Consider the following 24827-nt stretch of genomic DNA (forward strand, 5'->3'; position numbering starts at 1 on the left):
CAAGATCTAAACTTTGCACATAGTGGTCATTTAATCTGAATCTAAGCAGAGGCTGAGCTTGACTTAAGACTCTAAGCATATGAGTGTCTGCCTCTAAGTTTCTAAAAAAGATTATATCTGAGTAAGAATACATTACTCTAATTTTCTTAAATATGTTGATCTCCAAGTTTTCTCTGGCTAGATAAGGAAATCTTTTTGTTAAGACTAAGACTTTGAATACTAGGCTTTCTTCCATGTTATTGGCGTGAACTTGAAGTTTTAACTTGAAAATAATTTATTAACTATTCTCTAGAGGCATAAGTGTATAGTTTCTATGCCTAGGCATGCTAAACGCTGGAAATTCTGGTTTTATTTAAACAGACTGGGTTTTACTGTATTGCTTTAGGTCATATTATCCTGCCTGTATATTGCATGTAGTTTGTTTTTTCAAGTGATATATTAAACGGGGCTAGCAGAGACATGCTGTTATTTCCTTCGTATGAAGGAGGACTGTAAGGAGACCCAGCCAAACTCACCCACTGTGGTTTGTTGCAGTGACATTACAGATCAAGGTAATGACCTCTAGAATAATTGGTTCTGTTTTAACCAGTAGTCATTATACCATTATTTTACATACTTTCAATGCTATAAATAGTAAGAGATTAGTCACCTTATATTATTCCAAAGCATAATTTAAAAGGATTTGAGGATAGAAATTCAGTAAAATAAAAAAGGTTCTAAAATACCATTCAGGTTTTTAATAAGTTCTGCTGTTTTTGCAAAGTCTGAGCAAATGACATCTTTGTATTTTTCAAAATATCAACAACCAAACTGATATATCCACAAATATTTCCCATATCCTCTTAAGCAATCTTAATTTTATCAAAAAATAAAAAAAATAAACTCACAGTGAAAAGCTGTGACTGAGAAAGCAAGAGGATGGGGGGCAAGGGAAAGAAGACTTTGTTTAAGAAACATTTGTTTTTGTGTATTCAAGCCTGCATTAAGTGCTTGGCCTGTCTACCTATCTGTAAAAACAGTCCAAATGCCCCAAGGAATTAAACCAAATGTGTCAGCAAATACTAGGAGTCAAGTGTTTAGTGCTCTGGGTGTGTGGATGATTGAGATTTTGCCAGGCACAATGAACACTTTCATCAGTGCATGGTTCATAATGTGATCAAATATGCTGAAAAAGAGCAATGGTGGAAGCAACAAAATAAATTGACTCTCAGCATCAATCTGATGTAATTCTTATTAGCAGCAAAGTGATCTCAAGGTATATTTCTTTTCACCCTGAATGGTTCAGTCTGCATAAGCTTTAGGCATGTATCTTATAGTTGGGTTTTGAGAATTTAATCAGAGGGTGGCCATAAGCAATTTTTGTATTTCCCTCTTAAGTATAAAAGGAAATCTTTCCAGCCAGCCAGCACTCCTGCTCACAGTTTTTCATTATCTCTAGATTCCAAAGTAGTCTTTACTACCCCAGACTCTTTGGAGTTTATTGCTCTTGCTCTTCATACACATATTATTTGCAAGGGTTCTGGGAACATCTTTCTCAGCTTCCTCTCTTAGCTGTAGAGACCAGCTGCCTGCAATCAACTGACAGTGCCTGGGGATACTGTAAGGACCATGGAAGGAATGAGGGAAGTTTGTGAGCAAGTGTCAAGAAAACTTTCAACAGCTAATGTGTGAATGAAGTTTTAGAGAAGTTAAGTGTAAACCATTGTCATTGTTTTTACCCTCCCTGAGATAAAAATCACTGTATGTTTCCCTTTATCTTGAAGTCTTTCCCTAGTATCTCATATTAACTGACATCATAAAAAGGAAATAAAAAATACACCTATCTGAATATACTATAAGTTTTCCCAAATATCAGGGTAAAGGCTATTGAACAGAGAATGAAAATGGATATAACAAATAGATAAAAGGTAGGCTGAAAGAGAGAATCGTTGAGAAGCAATATCAATCAGATCATTTTTATTAGACCAAGGCCAACTGAACTTTTTAGGATTGCAACATTGCAGGTTAAATGGTATTAGGGTATGAATCAGCATGCACATTCTGCTGAAAAGGTTGTTTCTAAAACTTTGCATAGATTTTTTTGTGAAACAATTTTTGTGGTGGTAGGGAGTTTTTGTACATGGACACTGTCTCACTCATTTAAAAGCAAAATGTTGGTTCAGCTTATACATTCAAAGAGTAGTTGACACAGACATATCCTCACCTGCCAAATATGGTACATCAGTGTTCCTGCTGGAAAAGGTGTGGAGCTGGCAACCAAGAACAGTAACACTTTAAACCACAGAAAGTAGATTCACCCTTGATCACCTCTCAAAGCCCTAACACACCTGAAGAATTGCAGTGGAAATAACTATAGCCCAGCACAGATAGTATGGGAAGCTCAATTCCAGGCCCATGTGCGGTCTTTGGGCAAAAATGTGTCAGCTGGAGGCTGGAAGCAACTGTGAGTACCTTAGTGGGCAAGGGAGGAGCTAGGGATGCCACCTATCTAGGCCACTGTAAGGTCTGTGACATGATCCCCAATAATATAATTCTCTCTAAATTGGAAAGATATGGATTTGATAGATGGACTCTTTGGTGAGTAAGGAATTGGCTGAATGGTCACAACTCAATGTCCAGATGGAAATCAGTGTTGAGTGGTGTCCCTGGGGGGGTCTTTACTGGGACCATTAGTGTTCAATTAATCTTCATCACTGGAGCTCTTTAAAGACAGACTTTCTTTCACTTCCTGCTCAGGATGTTTTATGGCTAGTACGTCCTAAAGGCTGGATCAATACCTATATGTTGTGAAAGGTCTGAGTATTCTATGTGACTTCGTTACATGATAGTTAATTATTTAAGGTCTTTAGCCTCTTATTTTTCTCCTTGGTGTCCATAATTGTCCTTCAACAATGATAAAACTAGCAGGAAAAAGAAAATAAAAATAATTAGCACAGCAAGCGTGTCTGCAATTTTCCTAGTTTATTTTAAGGGCTTTGCTAAAGTCCAAAAAACCAGACTTAAATAATGCTGGGTTAACATGGAAAATTCAATCTCTTCCCACTAGTGGGTGAAAAGTTTTGAGGACACTAGTATTCAGAAATCAGAATCAGATAATAATGTGAATCTTGTGTAATACAGTGTTTACAGTTGGAGTAATTTACAGAATAAGAGGAAACCATTCACACTGTCACATGTACTGCTTCTTTGATCCAACATTGTATTTACCTATAGTGGGTAGATTTGGAGTCCTAAATGATTTAGACATCCTGTACTTTAAAAAGAAACAAGACCAATATGTCCTTTAGTTTTAACTTCTGTATAACACAGAACAGAATCCTTCACCATGAAATTCACTTCATATTGCAGATAATATTTTTTGATGCCCACTATTTTCAAAAATCATTGAAACCAGTTTTTAAGGCTTGATATGATAGACAGGATACTACCCCATACTGTACTGTATTTTACTGGTGATCTATCAACCTTTTTTTTAGATATGTGCAGTAATAGTAAGGCTTCACAGTTGCCACACTTGCTCTTATTATCTTGTCATTGCTTTGTGTAATCAATACAAGCCTGGATATCATCTTCCTCAAATACAGATCCTAAGTTTGTAAGGCAATGAACAGTGGTAGAATTAAAGTACATCTCTCACCTGGGTGCACATTCCATGTCATCACTAGTACATAATCCCGTGTGCTTCTTGTTATTTTTTTCCCAATTCAATAGTCTTTAAGGAGAAATATGTTCACCCACTTAATTATCTTTAAAATAAGAATGATGAGTCATGCCTAAATAAACTAACAGATGCTCCAGTATACCTTGGGGTGAGTACATCAGTCAGAAGATTCATTATCACATAATATGCAACGACATTGTCTTCATCTGTACCTGTGGTGTATTCCCAGGAAACCTAGGCAACGTTACATTCTACCAGGAGATCACTGGGTTCCAGGCCCATTCATCAAATCTTCACAATCCCTTTTTGAAGAGATGAAAAATACATAAACATTTCTAAAATAAGCAAAACCAAATAGCAGAGGCTGTGTATGAAATACATTTTAGCACAATTATACAATAATTTAATTTTCTCTACTACCACAAAGAGGATCTCACTGTGGCAAATCCAGGTGATGATTTTTGAAAAATAACCTATCAAAAAATGTGAGGATATTCAGCATGAGTGCGTATTCAAAATATTTGATATAATAATCTTTTCTGTGAAATTCACATAAAATGTGGCACTGAGATCCTAAATAAATTTCATGGGTTTGCCTTCTTTTCCTTCATTGCAGTTTCCTTTCTATTTCTGAATCTCAAGACCGAAATATCTGTTTATATAGGTATTTATATAGCTTCTGGGTGGTCAAGCATGAAATTCAGCGAAGTGAAGAAGCAAGATCCTGCACCTAGGATGTGGCAATCCCAGACACACCGACAGGGCTGTGTGAGAGCAGCCCTGTGGAGAAGGACCTGGGAGTGATGGCTGATGAAAAACTCAACATGAGCTGGCAGTGTGTTTTAGCAGCCCAGAAGGCCATCCAAATCCTGGGCTACATCTAAAGGACTGTGGCCGACAGGTGAAGGGAGGTCATTCTCCCCCTCTATTCCTCTCTCCTGGCACCCCACCTGTAGCACTGCATCCAGCTCTAGTGCCCCAGCATAAGAAAAACACAGAGCTGTGGGAGTGAGCCCGGAGCTGGGCCATCAATTGGTAAAGGGGCTGGAGCACCTCCCCTACAGAGACAGGCTGAGAAAGTTGGGGCTGCTCAGCCTGGAGAAGAGAAGGCTGCATGGAAACCTCAGAGCAACGTTCCCGTGTCTGAGGGGCCTACATGGAAGCCAGGGACTCCTCACCAGGAACTGCAGCGATGGGACAAGGCGTAATGGGGTCAAGCTGCAGAAGGGGGAATTTAGGCTAGATATACAGAAGAAATTTTTTACTGTGAGGGTGGTGAGGCACTGGGACAATTTCCCAAAGAAGTTGTGGTTGCACCATCCCTGGAAGTGTTCCATGACCAGGTTTTATACAGCCCTGAGCAACCTAGTCTAGTGGAGGTGTCCCTGGCCATAGCAGAGGTCAGTGTGACTAAACGTTCTTTAAGTCCCATTAACATTCTGTGGTTCTATGATTTTGTGATTCTATGTACAATTAGGCTCTTGTACATACTTAGTGGCAAATTATACTTTCATACTGATACATTTGAAATTATGCCAGATTTATACAAATATGATCAAGAATCAGAAGTTTTATACTATGAATGCTAATATTCATTTGTATTCAAATTATTTTGCTGTAAAGGTCATGCAGCACTTTTTTGGTTATCAAGACGATGGTAATATTTTTCATGGCAAACTTTGTAGGTGCACGAGTTTGTGGAAGGAGAAACAACAAGGAGGGAGATCAGATTAGGCAGCATATGCAGGACCACTTGGATTTGTCAGAACCAGATTGTAGTTCTTTCTTAAGGAAAAGAAGTCAAACTCATGGAAGAAATTCCATGAGTGAGGAAAACAAATAGCAGATGGGTCATGTGGTTGCAACTGTTTTCTTGATGTTGACATTTTATTCTCATTTTGGGGAAGTCTTCTCTGCTTCCCATTGCTCTAGGAAAAAGAGAACATACTTCACAATATTTGCATACAATACATTTTGCATTGGACTGAGAAAAAACATGACAATGATTATGATCAAACACAACATTCCTGATTATTTCAGGCATTTATATGCAAGAGCAAATTTATCGCTTTTAATTTCACTTCACAAGTGACAGATGTATTTTTTATATTTCTTTGTTTGGCTAGATCTGAGTTTGAAGCTTCAGTAAAAGGACAATTCATACTGTAAATGAATTACAGTTCAATCTAGGTCAGGTTAAGATTCAAAAAAAGGGGCAAAGAATCTTAATTGTATGACCAGGGTTGGTATTCATCCATATGCCAGAGCTAAAACTGCTCAGACCAAAAATAAATTCCCTTTTTTTCAGATCAGACTGGACTAGGTTTTTATGATTGTTGTTTCATTGGTTTGTGTTTGTCCATGAGAAGAAGAGGGTGATTATCTACTTATGATTTTCCTCATCATTGGTTATGATTCATCTCTTTCAGGTCCTTGGAACATTTCTTACTCAATGAGCTCCTTGCTACTCCAGGAGCTTCAGGCTGAAGTGGAACCTGGGTCTTTCCTGTTCGCTGCTGAGAAAAAACAGTTGTTTCAGCCCTCAAAAGATGCAATGTTTTTGTTTGACTCAATTTGGTGGCTTTAGTGTAAGTTATTTGGGTGAAACGGTTGTGAATGGGAGGATGTGAATACAGGAGGTTGGAATACATGATCTAAATGTCTTAACTGCTTTTGAAACTGACAGACTAGGAAAGCCATTAGCAGTTATTTGTATAGTTTTTCTTAGAAAGTCCTCTCTTTTCTGTACTTATGTGATACCTCAATCATTCTGGTAAAAGAAAAATATAATACACTGCATGTGAAAACTCTGAAAGTACAGGCAATGTAAAGAATTTCAAAGAATTTGTTTCACTTAATATTTGGAACACAGACTAAATGTGTCTGAAACTTAACAGCCATCCCACTTTCACATTATGTTGCCTCATACAACATATGCATTATAAATATTTTTACAATGCGATAGTGAAATACAATATTTGTATGTTTGCCTCATTTATTACTTAATCTTACAATTTCCTATTTGTATGAAATTTAGATAACAAATATGTTTTATTGTACTTTGCTATAATTAATATATGTGTAGCTCTATTCTGCAGCATGAAATGACAATAAATCTTATCTTAAATAAATAATAAAAAATACTCAAAAGAAGAGACACTTTAACAGGAAGCTCACTGCCTGTTTAAGGGTCTAAACCACTTTCTGATCCAAGGTCAAAAGAGCAGGATTCGTATCTTTTACAGACAGGAGTTTCTACACTGGGCCATGTTTGCTCATATTTACTGAACACTTTCCCCAATACCAAACATTTTATGGAAATAAGACTGGACAATGTGAGAAAAATAGAAGTGTCTTGGTGAAGTTTCATATAATTTAAATAATAATAAAATGCACTGATTAAAATATACATGGTATTTATTGTTTTTTGGGGGGACCTACAGGAAATATTATGTAGTTCCCACCTCTATGACACATAAAACACTGGTTAAAAATGTATGAACTGAATGTGTCTCTCCAAGCAAAATGTGGATATCCACTCAACAAATATTAAAATAAAATTAATTTTATTTCTTTTTATTGCTGCAAAGGTGTCAGTATTTATATTGCATAGAGACAATATTAATATATTTTAAAAAACACATATAAATATAAATCATGGCAGTAACATATTTTCCCATTGGGTTTATAACTTCTTTTAGTGTTGTAGGCATCTCTTTTAAAAAAGCAGATGTGCTACAATTCACATGACCATAAAAGGTCCTAGTTGAATGTGCTTCCTTGAGTGATTATTTTATTTTAAACAATTTTTGTAACCAATACTTATCAAAAAGTAAGAAAAAAAGCCAAATATTTTTTTCTTTCCTATCACTATAGAGCTATGTAGAAGAAATACTTTATTTTAAAGTTGAAATAGTTGCATAATTACAACAAAAGCATTTCTTTGGGTTTTGTTTTTCAATCTTGATGTTTTCTGAAATGTCCAGGTCATTAAAACCTGTCATGTGAGTGATTACAGAGCAGGTAGCAGCCCAGATGAGACTTACAGCACTGTTCTATAACACCCCAGTATTTTATTTTGAACATACTTTAGCATTTTCAATTCTCTCCACAGCAGCCGGAAATAGAAGATATCAGCATGGGAGGCTTTGTGTAGCATGAAATACTGGTAATATATTGATGAGTCCAAACGTTCAATTTGCTGTAGGCAGGGTGAATCTAATTTAGTGGACTACATTCAATTTATGCATTATTACATTGTTCCTTCCCTGATAGATAATAAAGCTGTCTTTATTTGTTTTTTAAGAAATACTTCAGATCCATAAAAACATATAATTTTCTTCTGTTCTTTATTTGCATTGAGATCCTTTTACACTTCCTTGGCTATAAATGTCACTTACAGCCTACACTACCAAAATGCTTTAATGGAATTTTGGAGGTAAGTGAGGATAAGGCCCACTTTTCTAAACACGGAGAAAGAATGTAGAATGATGATGAACCACTGACTACATTTCTCCACTTACTGACATGTACAGTCTAAATGAGCATGTAGAGTATCAAAACTGGTGGAATTTTCAACCTAGGAAAAAAGAAGAATGTATAACGAGATGGAAATTAAAGGCAATTTACACCTTTCCTACCCCTCATGCTGGTTTTTTTTTCCCTCTTACCATCATTTTTTCCCCCCAAATACTTGGTATGCAGACTACATTGTCATGTGCTGAGATTTACACATTTTTATTCTGATAACCTTTTACCCCCTCTTGTATATTTATCCTTTGATGGAGACCACACTTTTAAAGTTTTTCTCCTTCCTTCCTTCCTTCCTTCCTTCCTTCCTTCCATCCTTCCTTCCTTCCTTCCTTCCTTCCTTCCTTCCTTCCTTCCTTCCTTCCTTCCTTCCTTCCTTCCTTCCTTCCTTCCTTCCTTCCTTCCTTCCTTCCTTCCTTCCTTCCTTCCTTCCTTCCTTCCTTCCTTCCTTCCTTCCTTCCTTCCTTCCCTCCCTCCCTGAATGCCATTCAGAGATTACTTGATCTCCTAGTAGAGATGGGGCCCTATGAGGCTCTTACTCTATTCAGGAAGACTTAATGGTTCCCTGCAGGACTCTGTAACTCTTCTTTACTTATATTAGACATAGTTTGATTCTAGTAATACCCTGGCACTGCAGCTTTGGAAAAGGCATTCATCACTGTCTTTCCACTTCTTGTTTAGTGAGCAGGATTATGCAAAAATAGAGTGTGAAAGGGGATTTGGAACACACTTTTTAACTTGTATGTTACAAAAATTCTGACAAATCACAGAGGACTATTCTGAATTATCTTTCTCACTGAAATCTGCAGTTTATTATACTGAGAAGGGGCTCTGAAGAGCAAATAAAAAAGTCTGGGTGTAATGACTGAGTGTTTACAGAATATAACTGCTACAAGACTGATTGCTTGATACATTACTTCTTTCACTGTGAGCTGCAAAACAGGTAGAGGCATGGTAGACTAATTTGGTTTATATATTCAGCTGTAAGGCTAGACACTGCATCATTCTTTTCATAAAGCGGGGATTGGAGGCATGTGGGGCCTGTAGCCATGACAACAATAAAACAGCTCCAAGCCTGAGCTGTAAGTAAGAAACTTGGCCTTGTCTCCAACCCTTCCTGCTCACGACTCCGCTCTACACACTCTCTAGAGAGGGGGCTGGGTGCTCATGAATGATCTATTGAGCAGAGCTACAGTACTGAAAAGCATGTCTACAACGAGCCTTTTAGCAGGATTTCCCACTGTTAGACTAACATGAGCTAGTGGTGACATCAGCTTGAGCACGCAAAATGTCTTGGCAGCTGCTCTACTTTGCCATATGGATTTATTGCTGTATAGTAAACACTGGTCATAAAAAGACAAACAGCTTGTCTGCATCAGAACTCCCATTGTTGCCAGCACTGATGGAGCTGCAGGAAGAGTGGTGAACACCTAGGAGTCCAGCTGGAATCAATATAGGTAGCAAATACCCAAAAGTTCCTGAAGATGAGACACAAAGTGCCTAAGCTGACATTTTATTGGCATACAATATGAAAGCAATATAGGAACTTCTGATGCGTTGCATGTTAAAAGTCGATTATCTGCACACCTCACATGAGATAAACACTAGTGATAAAAGAAAATACCAATTTCAGACCGATCTGGTTTCAGAGCATAGCTCTTTGTTGCTGGTGGCATGCAGTGCATCTTGTCGCAGTCCATGATAATCACATGGTGCAAACAGGACCTGCTCTTTTCATATCCTGATTAGCATCAAAAGACAGTTGGAAATGCATGAAATAGTATAGGAATGACAAGTAGCAGTAATTGGCAAGTGAATGGGGAGAAACTCAGGGCAACTAATACAACAATTTAACCCATCATATTTTATTTCAAATGAGAATTTCTACAAACCTTGCGTGAAATCACTCCAGTTCTTTCTGCTTTCCTTCTGCCACAAAGATGACAATCATCTTGATATTTTATATGTCTGGTTTTCTGTCTCTTTTGAATCACAAGAGATCTTACATCATTAAGTTTGCACTGTGCAAACTGGTCTTGCTGGTTAAGTATGATTGTACCAGGGCCTCTTTTCAAGAGGGTCTCAAGGCTATAAAAATCAAATGAGCAAGGTTTATTATATTCCTGATGACAACTGAAGATTAATTTAGCAATGGAGTCAGTTAATGAGACCTGTGATCACCTTCATCTGGACTGGTGTCTGTAATGTCTGGGAAGAATACTGTAAAGGAAGAACTGTAATTAGAGGCTCTCATTGCAGGGTTTTAACTCTGAGTCTGTTAATTAGTTTCATTTTCATCTGATTTTGCAGTAATAACACCTTCTGATTTAGATATGAGAAATTACAAAACTTTAATTTTGATTTTGCCAGTGTTGAAGTCATCACTGGATAAACTGGATATTGAGCAAGAAACAATTTTGGCTAACTGTAGATGTCACTGGCTCGTCCTTCATGTCTCTCTCACTAGATGATGGGGTCCCAGCAGATTGTAAAGGCCAGGCCTGGTTTTCTGTAAGAATTCTTGGGCTTTCATGAAGATAGGAAATACAATACATTACATATATTTTACATATAGTATAATTCAAAGTGCTAATGAAGCACCAGTGGAAAAATATGTTATTTATGTTCATTCACTGGTGCTATCTTAATTAAATTTAGATTAACGTGCAAACTAATACAGGAAAAAATTACTCAGAAATTTATCTGGTTCTTTAAAGTAAGACAGAATTTTAAATACTTGATACAGGTTTTATGGAGGTATTTACAAAATTTTGTAAGAAAATGTTACTTTGTATTAAATCAACATTCTGGATATTTTTATTAGATGACTTACAAAAGAATTTTTGGATACATGCAGGAGGAGGTGTATGTGTGTGTCCACATTTCCATATGTATCCATGTATTTGTTGCAAGTTGAGAATGTGACAATCTGTAAAAAGATTCATGTATTTTGGTACTATTCACAGACTTCTAGAATAAAAAATAATACAAAGAAACTTAAGTGATAGCATAACTAAACTAGTACTCAATTTGCAGATTACAAATTGTTTTAATAATTATTTGCATAACATGAATGTGCTATAATTTATGTACTTGACCAAAAATACTGAATTTGAATGGATCCTTTTTCCTTTTTTGGCAGAAGAAAATACAAGGACATTTTTCTACAGTGTCATCATTCAGGGACTTTAGAATGGTTTGTAATCATTAATTTGGCTTCGGAACAATACTCTGATGTAAATTTTTTTGTGGGTAAAATGAGGATCAGAGTGAGTAAGTGATTTGTCAAAGTCACAAGAAGCCTTGACTTTCAATTTTTTTGCTGACAAAAAAGAATGCTTTTACCACAGGATAACCACAGGCAGGAGAAGCAGAGCAAACACCTGTAGGCTTCAAGTGCAAAATTTGCCTCAGGCAAAGCAGAGTATGTATAAACTTCCTTAGGTATTGGGCAGTGAAAACTACAATGTCTTTATTTATGCTAAGACTTTTAAAAACCATCAAGTAGCATGGACATTTCTGTAACAGTCCTGTCTTTCTTCTAACTCAGTGCCACTCAGGGCTTGTTTCCAGATAAGCCTGGCAGAAGAAGTAGGAAAATTTAGGTGTATGCCCAGAATGCCTTGCTTTCAACATATAGACAAAGTATCCATTTTCATATAACCCTGTAAAAATTAATGATCTTACATATAAATACAGACCTTTTCACTGGTCCGTGACTATCTAGAGCAAAAAGGAAAGCAATAAAATATATATTGATCTTTGCAAAGTGCCAACTCAAATTATTATGTGGTTATTGTTCATTTAACAATGGAGCTCCCCAGTGATACTGCTTAGAATGAGCACTTTGATCAGATATGGACAGTTCCTATGAAATCTTTCTTTCAAAGTACTGATCATAATGCAACACAGGATCTTATAATTAATGGACACATGCTCCTCGGGTATCTGACACACATAGCAGTTACTTGTGAATATTTATTCAGTCACTTTCAAAAAATTTGCAGTTTATTATTTGTCTTCCTTCACATCTCCTTGAAGACTTTATGTAACTCACAATTGTTCTTGCTTCTTTTTATTACTCTGCTGTGTTCTTATTATTATTGTTGTAAAGTACTTCAGCTTTCTACACTGACTATCTTTATTCACATTCTTTAGTCACGATCTGGTTGTGGAGGGGTAGGTGAAAAAGTGATGAGAGTTTGGTTTTACCCTTAGCCTTTATTATTGGAAAGCCACAAGGAAATAAAGCTTTGATGTACTTAGAAAGCTAATCCTGATGATCATGTGGAGATATGTGCAGTGGGAACTAGAGGGATATACTTATTTAATCTCTTGGTGTTGAATACTTAATCCAGTAAAGATTATTGGGAAGAAGATTTAAGAAAGAACAAGTTAATTAAACTGTTCACAGGTATATTGTTTTCACAAAAGCAGATTTAATAGCTTTCTAATGAAGCATCTGAGATTTATATTTTTATAAATGGACACTTAAATAATATAATTTAATCAGTATATTATGAAACATATTGTTTTTATGTTTTCAAACTGCAAAACACCCAAAGATCCAGCTCCATGTTGTAGAAACTTTGATATGTGTGGATATGACTAGGGTGACAGTGCAGTGATTTCACTTCACTTTATTCCATTTTAGCCCAAATTTGTTGTTTTTAATGCAAACTGAGTATGATGAGTGATAAAAGCAGTATTTAAGTAACTTCAGACTTGTCCAAGTATTCAACACTGAAACAGCAGTGCTGATCACTGGCAGCATATCTGCATATTTGTATAGACAGCTCTTCAGTTAGTATCACAAGGAAATGAAATTGTGCCATGCATATCTTAGGAAAGATCATCATCCTGATTATCTGTGTCAGATTTTTTTTCAGACAGATTGGTCTTAGGGTCAGCACATGCTAACCTGTTATGTACAGCAGCTATGACGATTTGCTTTGATACCTGGGACAGAAATCACCCCCTGGGTGTCTGCATACACACACACACACACTTGGGATCCTGGGGTTCCCACTTAGAGCAGACAGTGTTAACACCAGATTCTCCCTGGCATTACATTTTAATGGGCTTTGAGATCTCTATTACCAGTGTGGTTTTTCTTCACAATAACACTTGTATATAAGATTAAATAATGTAGTCAAACTTCTTAATATTACAAACTTTCCTTTAATAGAAGATGATCCACTTAGTTTGAACAAAGACTATATAAGAATATAGGTTTCTGCTTCTCAGTGACATTTTAAGAGTATTCAGTCTTTTATTAAAGATGCACCAAATATAAAAAGGCATTTCTTACAAGTTGAATTTATTCAGTGTAGTCAGAAGTGGCAGCTGATATGAGTATGCATGCTCTTTATCAAAAGAGGAGAATGAAGACTGTATCTGGAAAAGGGATAGTAGTGAAATTCTGTCTCAAACCCAGAATTACTATGTAGTTTTGTTCTTTCATAATTTACAGTGATGACACGTTGATTTAATGAATCTATACTGTATATTTTAAGTTGACAACATGTTAGCTGAAGTTCCTGGGCATACACAGAACTAGGTGAAGTGAACAAACATTGTTTGTAGACCAGAAGTAGGCTTGCAGACACCATGCTTTGGTTTTTTTGTTTGGTTGGTTTTTTTCCCTAGGAAGGTCATACATTAAGACATATGTATTGTGTCTAAGTAATTATCTACCCATATATTTTTTATCCATCTAATGAAATGTTTTGGTTTTTATTCTTCCAAAATAAATTTTATTATTTTAAAGAGGTTATAAATTAAAAAGACATTACATAATCTTGTATATAGCTGTGCCAAACTGCTGTCTATCATCTTCCCTAGTATTTATGAGGGCTAGGAGCATGTCTTTTTGATAGTAGTACATCCTGGGCTTCTGTGTTGTTGAGGTGTTAATGAAAATGAACTGTTTACAGCCAGTCCAACTTTTAAGATTAACAGTCATAAGAGTTCCTGAAGTTTTAGTAGCCAAAGAACATATATTTATAGCAAAAATATGAAAGATGATAGATTTATAAAACATAATGTGAACATTTTAGTATACAATTAGAATTCTATCTAGCAATTTCAAAGTTATATTAATCAGAAAAGACATTAATATACAATTAAATATTATCCCTCAATTGAGGGATATTATATTCCAGTTATATTCCTATTTAAACTTAAATCTAGGAACAGATTCACACCTTTGGTGAATATGAAAAAGAAACCCCTTTGTTCTGCTTCATTTCTTGTTATCAAGTCTTGTGTTTGAAGAGCACAAGGAACAATTAACTGATGGAACTCATTGTCACAGATTATAATTTAAGTGTTTCACTTGAACATGAGTTCAAGGAGTTAGACAAACATTCGGGATGGATTTGCAAGATTACAAAGAAGCTTGATCCAGATATTGACTGTAGTTCAGTCAGTCTCAAAACTACTAACTGCCAGATGCTGACAGGAAGGGATCACACTGTGAGCTGAGGAGGAATGTGCCTCTTTGTGTACTGATTCTCAAGTTCTTTTGCTGTCTGCTTCCGGAGACAAGATGTGCACCCGGGCTACTATTTAATGTTTAGTACAAAATAACCAACAGAACTTTTCCTTGGAAGAGAGACTTGAAAGAGAAAAAGAATCTTCCAAAGTTATTTTACTCCTCTCATTTTAACATAAAAAATATGAGATTAAATGGCTCCTGGAGAAGGCCATTCCTCTACTAATTATTAAAGAGGACTGAATAACTTAGACTGCAACCTGATCTAAATGATTCTCCACAGTTCATCTCTTCAAATTGAAACTTAAATTCCTTGAAGCAAAAACATAGCAAGTTTCTTCTGGTAATTAGATGTTTATATCATAGATGTGAATGAAGACTTTTAGAGATCGTGTGAATGATTAAGGTGCAGGACAGCCTCCCATAATGACAAGGAGGACTGTGTTACAAACAGACCCCTTCCAAGTAAATTAACCTCTATATCCTATTACAGATTTTCTTGCCTGTTCCAGTGAAATGCTTGGCAGTTTTGGCTATCACAGTCCTGGCTGCCTGCTGCTGGGGCTGCACTCTGCTTCAGCCTCTCCCCTGTTGTTTGACTCTGAGCTGGAAGAGGAGTCCGTAGGGAGAGCTTAGCTCCGCCTGCCTCCTCCTTCCTTCATAGAGAAAATTCTTCCCAGGAGCTGTGCAGACAGAACTTCTTTGGCTTGTTTGTTTTGTCAAAGATTAAACAAGAAACTGAGAAAAGTTGAACGATTAGTTATCAATCTAAAGCTATTTTTCCCTTACATAGGTCCAGGCAATAGACTTTCTCATATGTTTTAATGTGTTTACCTTTCAAAAATTCAATTTAATCCCATAACTTTATATGGAAATGAAAGTTCTAAATGCAATATATTTTCTTCCTCAAAGTATTGATTGATTTGGCTTTCATGTTGCACTTTGGGTTCATACCTTGGTCTGGTATCAATATTTTCAAAAGCTTATTTGTAGCAACTCAGACTTTGTTTTCTTTCCTGCAGCTAACATTCCCTATGTGACCTTGGTGTGTCACTAAAGATCCAATCTTTTGGCTTTGAAATTAGGGGTGGCACCTTCTGTGATCCTTTTATTTTCATTTTCTTCTGTACACTACACAGAGAGGTTTCCTTGTGCATCCTTATCCGTCCTTAGTCACTCATCTTCCAGACAGAAAAGCTTATTAATCTTGTCCAGGGTGGAAAGAAGGAAGTGAGAGACTGTGAATGTTATGTCACTTCAAATGTGGGTAGATAGAACTGTTATGTTTAGGCCATGGGAGTTATGTAAAGAGCACTATGGTAGCAGGGTAAAGGAAGGGCATTGTCTCTTTTCTGTCCTTGTATGTTAAGCAGGCATCTTTTTGAAAGGTCGATTCAAAACCAATATTATTAAGCTATTAAAACCCATACTTTTTGATTGCTGAAGTGCCTTCACTGAAATTTCAGGTTATGTTAATCCGAAGAATGACATAGTAATGAAATAAAATTAAGAAATTAAGAATGTTTCCAAACAACTTTGCTGTAAGAGTCAGCTTTATCTAAGTGGAAAGGATAATGCACACCTTTAATGCACCTTGCAAATATGATTCATGGTACTCTCCTCCTCTAGTTTATACCAGTCCTGCACCTCTCAATCCAATGGAAGCTATTCCATTTGAACAGGAATGTGATCTATCTCCTGCTTAATGAAGAAAGTGCTTACTAATTTTCTGGGAGAATAAAAATATACTTTGAGAAAGTCCTCAAAATTCAACTTGAAAATTTGGACAGGAGACTGTGCCAAGTGGTTTGCATTGTATGTAGTATAGAAGTTAGTTTCTGGATATTACAAAGGATTACCAACTTTAAATTCTCAATTTAAGAAGTCACACTGCATCACAGAGAAGGGAAAGGCTTATTAATAATACACCTGGCAAAAAACAATCTATATTTTCTGCCAGTTTCCCAATAAAGATATTTCTGGAACTTTTGCAGGAGAGAAGTACATAGATGCAGAAATACTGGCCACTCACTACCACCACAGTAAATGTGCATGCTAATTTATATCAGATTCCCCTTCACAAGAAGTCTTCAGATCAGGCCATGGTTTGCCATGATTCTCTTCCCACATACATTATTAATTTTTATATTCTGGAAAACAGAAAGAAAAGACCATGCACATAAAGGTCTTCCCCTGACACAAATCACGTGTGTTTGACTGGACCTGAGAACCAAGAAGCTTTCACAGCCTTTTCTTATCCTTGGTCTTGTAGGTGTATGCCTCACAGGCCATGAGATCAGCACTTCTTATTTGCTACTCTTTGACTGAATTTCACTTTTATCACTGACACATTTATTGCTGAGTCAGACTGGTAGTAAAATATAATTACCTTCACTCAGGTTGTGAAAATGAGCTCTTCATCTGAACTACAATAAACTCTACAGTAAATTTCTAACCTTAAAGTCTGTTGAATCCAAATGCATTCTTACTCTTCAAGTGAGAGTCATTCGTATTTGTGTCCCATCTATACCAGATTTTTTGACATAGGTACCAAAAAAATGTCTTTAAAGATATAGAAGTTCTTCCTCTGCCTTGAAGGAACCTTCATTTGGAAAGTAGATACAGAGGTTTACTTTCTTGCTTTTATTTCTTCCTGTTTTGTCCATGCTATATGGAAAGAGATTTCAGTTAATCCACCAATTAATTCAGTTAATTCCATTTACATGGAATGCTCATGTCTAAATGATGGTATGTGTCACATACATAATATCTGTGTGAAATGATACCTTGATTTATGCTAAGACAAGCCCATGGTTTAATGTTTTTTTAAATTCGTGAGTGTATTTCACTCTTATTTCTGGAGCCAAAATTTTAGGTAGAGATATTGCTGTGGAGAATAAGGTCATGGAACAAAGCCATACTGAAGATGCCTTTGCTCTTTGCAAGGCTTTTAGTCTAGATTTCCTTTGAAAGGTCTCTTCCAACTCAAAAAATGTTATGATTCTACAAATCATCAAAAGCCAGTTTTTCTCAGACTAGCAGAGAATGACTTCCATTGAGGACTCTGCTCTCTGGCAAAAATATAGAATATTTTTAAGTTCTTAGGGGGTTATTTATTTATTTATTTATTTACTGCTGATTTACAATTATTTTGCCATAGGACAAACATAATTGTACTTTACTACCTAAAATATAAAGAAGATGAAATTAGTAACTATGTGATGACCAGCAACTGTCCCTTTCACTTGCATTGCCATGTATACCTGTGTCAAAGGGTAGTTGATATAAGTTCAAAGTCCAGGTGACATTGCTCAGGTATTGATCTGACACCATAGGATCTCCTTAGGAACCTCACAACTCCCATGATTATATGGTTCTATACCTGGGCAATGTTGCCACCCAAAAATCCAGCCCCACCTCTGTCTTTATGTGCACAGTAGAATTTGTAAAACTCAGTTTTGATATTAGAGTGCCTACACAGCTTCCCAGTCACAATTTAGATTTAAGGATGAAAGAACTAGTCAGCAGAATTAACTTCAGGGACAAGACTTCCCTTCATGTCAGCAGCATGGATTTGACTACACTGACTTAGCTACCAGCAACAAATTGGGTCATATGGAGCACCTAGATTAAGGCTAGACTTAACACTGAAGTTGATTAAAGTCTGCTGTACTGAGCTGTCTCCATTCACGGGATGAATGAACACCTCTCCAAGATCCTGGCACAGTTGTCAAATAATTGGGTTCCAGTTTGTTCCCTCTGCTATTTTGGTAGTAACCTCCAAGAAGTAAGTAATGAGTTTTCTTGGATTGCCATTTCTAAAATTCCATCCAGTAAAGTTAAGCAAATGTGTCTCTGTAAACAGATGACTAAACCAAAACATATCTTCTAAAGATAATTTAGACTTGAAGTGTAACCAAGAAATAAAGAGAGAGATTTCTCTCCATACTCCCAGCTGGAGACAGACAGGGAAAAAAAAATTGTCATCAGAGACCTATCACTCAATAAACCAGGAAAAGATCTGACTTCAGTCTTGACAAGTAGAGTATTACAAACAGAATTGTTCGGTACCGATGACTGCAGTGAGGACTGGCAGACACTGACAGCAGTAAATGCCAGGGCTTCATAATATTCCTTGTGGGATGAAACACTGACTGCTTAACAAAATTAGCAGGACTGTTCCAAAACTCCTTCCCAGAGCTCAATATCTGACCATACTGAATGCTGGGACCACACATGAACATGTTGCTCTGCTGTCTCAAAGTGACAAGACAAAATTACATTGGAATCATCACCAAACTAATAAATCTTACTGTGAGCTGGGTCTCCTTGTTGGTGGTTATTTTTGGTTTTTGTTTGTTTTACTCCTAGCATGCTGTCTTGGATAGCTGCATTAAGATGACAATATTATTTTTGTCTTTAAAAAGTGTTTTTGTTCTCTCATGTGACTCTGAACAGTGGGCATATGTGGAGACTGGAGGAAGGAATGAAGTATATTGTTCTTGTCACTCTGTTCATTTATCATCGATGAATTAAGCATATTTGCTCCCTGTATGCTGTGTGTATATTCACTGCCTTGAAATCTCTCAAATACAGGAGGGAAGCTCTGTTTATGAAATGAGAAGAAAAGAGAAACATTGTCAGGATCTTTGGCATTGTTTATTATCTGATAAACCACATTTGGTGTTTGTGGCTAAGAGAGTTTGTCCATCCGTGGCAAATTCACTGTAAGTGCAGCTGCATCTGGAGAATATTGGAGACATTTGGTTTAATATTAGAAATTTTCATGGAGCTGGAATAAGCTCTACTGGTGTAAATCACAACTCAGAACATCTTTGTCTAACTCTGCTAGAGGCAGGCAGTGATATGGCTGTTCTGATGGAGAGCAAGCAAAGGCTGAAGTCACAGGAAATCCACAGGGCAGTTCAAATCCTTGCCTGAGACACTGTAAATAACAAGTGTTTTGCAAAGACTGATCCTGTAGACAGAGAAGACAGCTACACAACAGTAACATGTGATGTTGTGTTTCTTGATCTATTTTTCATATAAATTTTTCATAAGAAAGAAAAAGGACCTTCAGATTAACACATATTTGTAAGGTATGTTTGTTTTAAGTGAACCTTTTTCAAGAGAATTCATACTGCCTCCTTAAAAAAAATCACTTGAGAAGAAAGGGAAACATCTCTGTGTGTCTCAGAGTAAATATTCCCTGCTGGGCTCCTGGCAGGCACTGAGCCCACCCCCTCAGAAAGAAATCAGATCCTGAAGCAAACTAGGTAAAGGGAAAAAAACCTCAAAACTAAAAAATCCAAATTAAAAAAGCAGCTGTTAAAATATTTGGACTTTTCCCCTCAAACTAGTGCTACACATGTGATCATTACAGTTTGGCTTATGAAGCCTCAGACCCTCAGTGAGGGAACATTAAAGAGAATAACATGGAGCCTTCCCATCTTGTTCTTCTCACCACTGTCCTCTTCATCACTGCCTTCCTTTCCACATTCTTGGAGGACAGTCATGAGATTTATTGCATGCTATTTTGGTGGCTGTTAACCAAGTGTACAGTTACAGGTTGGTTTAATTAAGAAATCAGAGTGATTCTTTTATGTAGGTCACATCAGTTTTTGATTCTGAATCTCATAAAGTTCTAATCTTTCTGAAAAGTCAGCAGTGTATCTATGGGTTTTTTTAAAAAAAAAAACTTTCTCAAAACTTTTTAAAAACTTTCTTAAATGCTTCTGAGGGATTTTATGCCTGCAAATGCCATGGCTCCTTTACTAGATAAATTGTCAGAGAACCCTTTGTTTGAACATAGCCTCTGGTGAAATCTATTGTTTTGCAGCAGTATTTTCGAATAGGATTTATAAATACAGTCTGATCTCCCAATTGTTTGAATCATGGCCATGTTGGAAAAGGAACAATGGGTGATTTGACACTCCTTTCTTTGCTTTTTGTCATTATTAATATCAATAGGAATTACATGAAAATCACATATTTACAGAGAACATCAGAGAACAAGGATATGCTGGCTCAGAATTGTGAATTTTTATAAAATTATATGAATTACTGACTTCACTAAAGGGGAGGAGCCTGATGTCTATAATGTTTTTCAATTTATTTCTTTTTCTTGGTAGTTGGACAATCTGTGATATTAGCTACTGCTCTCAGAACACCACATCTCTGTGACCACTGCACAGCAGCTCAGCACTTCACTCTCTTATTACATTAGTCTGTAAACCTCCAGGCTTACTCCAGGTGCAGCCACCCTTCCTCTCATTTTCTCTAAAGGAATCCTCATCCCTACATGTGATATTTTAAATCAATTTATATTATTTTAGAATGATTCCTGATCTTTCTCTGACTCAGTATCAACAAAATTAATGCAAAATTTGACTAATATTCCTCAAAGAACATTTTAAGATATTAAATGAAAAGACCAGTTATTCCTAAGTAGTACAGCATTACATCCCTGAGCAAGGTTGTCATGTCCTTGAAGACACAAATTGTTCAAAGAATTTTTTAACATATTGAGAAAGTTATATCACACTCAACATCTTTATTTCTCAAGTAAAATAAGGAATATACAATGAGCAGGCTACAAAGTCTTCATTGCTCGAGGATAGGAGATCCCTCTGACAAAGAGTAATGCTAAAGTGTGCAGGAACTGTATTTTTCCCAGGATTGGCCCAAAACTTAGAAATGAACTCCTGCAGGGACTTAGGATCATCACAGGCTGCATTACCTTCTGGTGTGCAAAATCTAAACCTTTGGGTCTCCTAACTTATAAAAGCACAGCAACACTAAATGCTTTATATTAAAACAAAACAATAAAAATCCCAATAATGCCAGACACGAATATATAAAAACCCTACTGAAACAAAGCCTTTACTGTGGTCTGCTTTTCTTCTTTTGAGACTGGTGAAAGGTTGAACAGTGTGGCAAAAAAATGGCAATCACATAAATTACTTCTAATAAGAAAATAAAATTGGCCAATTGTCTGTCCCCTAATGTGAGTACCATGTCTGCTATGCCTACTGTTAAACATCTCCCCTCTCCTGTCTTAGTTCCTGCTGACTTTTGGAGAGTGTCCTGTCCTCTGTGATCCCCCAAACCATGCCCAGGATAATGCCCAAAGGTTGAGAATATGCAAGGAAGCATGTCAGCTCTTATAAAATAGGTAGTCATAGGCCAGTGTCCCACCTCTATGTAATTTTCTTGTGTAGATGTAGTGTAGAGCCAATATAGTCTATTAGAAAACAAGATGCAGTAGAAATGAGAAAAAATGGCAGACTCAGATGAAAAGAGCAAGTTCAGCAGAATTTACAGCATATTACTGAGGCAGAAATTCAGATCTAGGTGTTTAATATTACACTGCAGACCACACAGCATTATTGCATCACCTGGAGGTGGGATACCAACATAATGAAGCACTTTTTATTAAACCTTTTTGAATGAAAGTTGGAAGGAATGTACATCAGTCCAAGGAAATGCTCCAATAAAAGTTACAAACTGCATGAAGAGTCCTACTTTTCTCCCTAGCACAATGCAGAATCAGTATTTTCTTCACCCTGAACACTCTATTCACTCTGCACTGTCTACACAGCCTTCCCATGTACACCTGCTTTTTGAGAGTGGCTCTAGAAGAAAATGCCTGTGAGACCAGGATTGCAGAAAGCAGCAGTTTGTATAACCAGGACTGTAGGAAGCAGTGGTTCTTATTTCAAAAGCAAGTTTTCTCAAAACTGTGAAGTTGGCCTTTTACTTGGCATAGTATTTGCAATGATACCTTCCATTATTTTCTTGGGATCAATCAGAACTGAATTATGGGAAACCAGCATGGTGAAACTGAAAAGCGGTAGTGAGTCACTAGGAAATATTCATAAAGCTATATTATCTCCTGAGTTTTGGCAAAAATCTTGCCTTAACATAGCTGTTAAAATGGTCTGGAAAGCAAGAATGACCTTCTATAATTGAAGTTCCATCATCTTCTTAATTGAAGTGCTCCTTCAATCTCTGATAGACAAATGTCAATTCCAAAAATTACATTAACCAAACTCCCTATAATTGCATTTATTCCTTCTGCCGTGTTTGCATGCAAATGTAGAATTTTTGCTGAACATGAATTTACTGATCAAGATAAGGAGGCACAAATGTTTTTTATTGCTGGAGATGCAGGATGGGTATAGGTACTTTCTAGTCATGAGGCAGTGTTGATTTAAAGCAGCTGTGCAGTTCCATCCCTCCCAATTGAGGGAGTCCACATTCCTCAGGCTGCAGCTGCATTTTGCAGAGGCAGCCACAAAGCTTTTCATAGTTCTAAACAATTATTTGTTATCTTTCCTTCCTTAACTGAACTTCTGTGTGAGTTGAGTCTGTGTGATTTCATTAGTTTGTAGTGAAACATGAAAATTTGTCCTTACAGGTGGAAACAATAAAATAACCGCCTCACTGTTTCTTTTGTGTCAGAAAAACTCAACAACAGTTTTGACTGGGACTATTTTTATATTATACAATTTGTTAATGTCTGGTTGTAAACCAGTTGGTTTATAATTTTTATTCTAGAATGTTACCATCCCTTCCCCCTCATTTCCCCTAAAGTAATCTGTATTTTCCAGCAGCAATAGGGAAACTGTGCCCTGAAGCAATCCCATAAACACTTGCAAAAAACATTAATTTTCACAGTCATATATTCATAAGGCAAAAACTGGGTAGCTTCATGCAGCAACAGCAAAGGGCTGCAGACAGGCTGTCTAGTGGATTGTGCACTAGGCTGGGATCCAGGAATGCTTGAATCCTAGTGCTGGCGCTTCCACCAGCTTGCTGTGTGGTCTTGGGCCTGAGCAAGCCGCAGCTCTGTCTCGCAAGTTGCTCATGTGTAAAAGGAGGATAATAATATTTGCCTGTTTCACAGGACTCAACACCCCTGTGTTAATGTTTTTGCAGGACTCTGAAAAGTTAAAGTACTGCCAAAGTGTTAAAGCCTCTACCAAGCAGGGCATTTGTCTCTGCATTTAGAATAAAACTTACTTTAGTGAGCAAAAACATTTTAACCATTTGCAAAGTTTTACACTGTTGGATATTCAGTGATGTTTTCAATTTATATGGTCAAATTAGAAAGAATTTTTAAAAAAGAGGACCAAAGCAGTTGTTTTGTACTTTCTGTGCACTTCAGTGGATTTGCTTATCCCTTTGTCGTATGTTCTGAACTTTATATTGTACACCAGCCAACTGCTAGATTCCCAGATCCACGACTGAATTTAGACAAGTGAAATCTACTGAACTCATACTGGTTTTGTTTGCTCATTTGACATTTATGCAGCAAATCTTTTTAGTAAAGCTAAACTAGCTGACACTGCAAGATACGCAAAATAAAATCAGGATAATCTAGGATAAAATTACCCCAGTCAAGGGCAATATTAATTCTATCCTCTTGAGCTGTCAAAGCACTAAGCCTTCCAGAGGCAGAGAGTGTTTGCTGTAATGCTGGGAGTCCTGCATTTTACCTGACACAGACATGAAGATGTACTTTGATAGAAGCTCTTTGCTCAGGTTCTATAAAATGCCTAGTGTGGAGCTCGGGAAGGGGAAGGGAAGGAGAGGAGAGGAGAGGAGAGGAGAGGAGAGGAGAGGAGAGGAGAGGAGAGGAGAGGAGAGGAGAGGAGAGGAGAGGAGAGGAGAGGAGAGGAGAGGAGAGGAGAGGAGAGGAGAGGAGAGGAGAGGAGAGGAGAGGAGAGGAGAGGAGAGGAGAGGAGAGGAGAATTTTAATTATTTTAAATGGAACATCCTTCTCCTCTCTTCACGATACAGCTCCCTGAGTGGACAAAGCCGTATGTGAACTGAGGTTGAATTTTTCAAGAGCCATTTTGGTCAACATGAAAAATGTTTCAAAAATCATTAAACATTCTGTTTAAATGTTTCTGTTATGTCATTTTAAAGCACCTTCTGTGATTCAGACATAGATACAGAAAGCAGTAATTAGTGTTAAGAAGAAATGTCCAACATCTTTAATATGAAAGCAGCATCTGCCTCAGTCCTTTCTCTGCTTCAATCCAATTGAACCTTTATTCTTAGGACTTTAGTGCAAATAACCTTAGTAATGCAAAAGAAAAATAATTTTAGCTTAATTCAGATTAAGCTTGGCCT

This window comes from Cinclus cinclus, chromosome 4 (genome assembly GCF_963662255.1).
Source record: "Cinclus cinclus chromosome 4, bCinCin1.1, whole genome shotgun sequence".
NCBI lineage: Eukaryota > Metazoa > Chordata > Aves > Passeriformes > Cinclidae > Cinclus > Cinclus cinclus.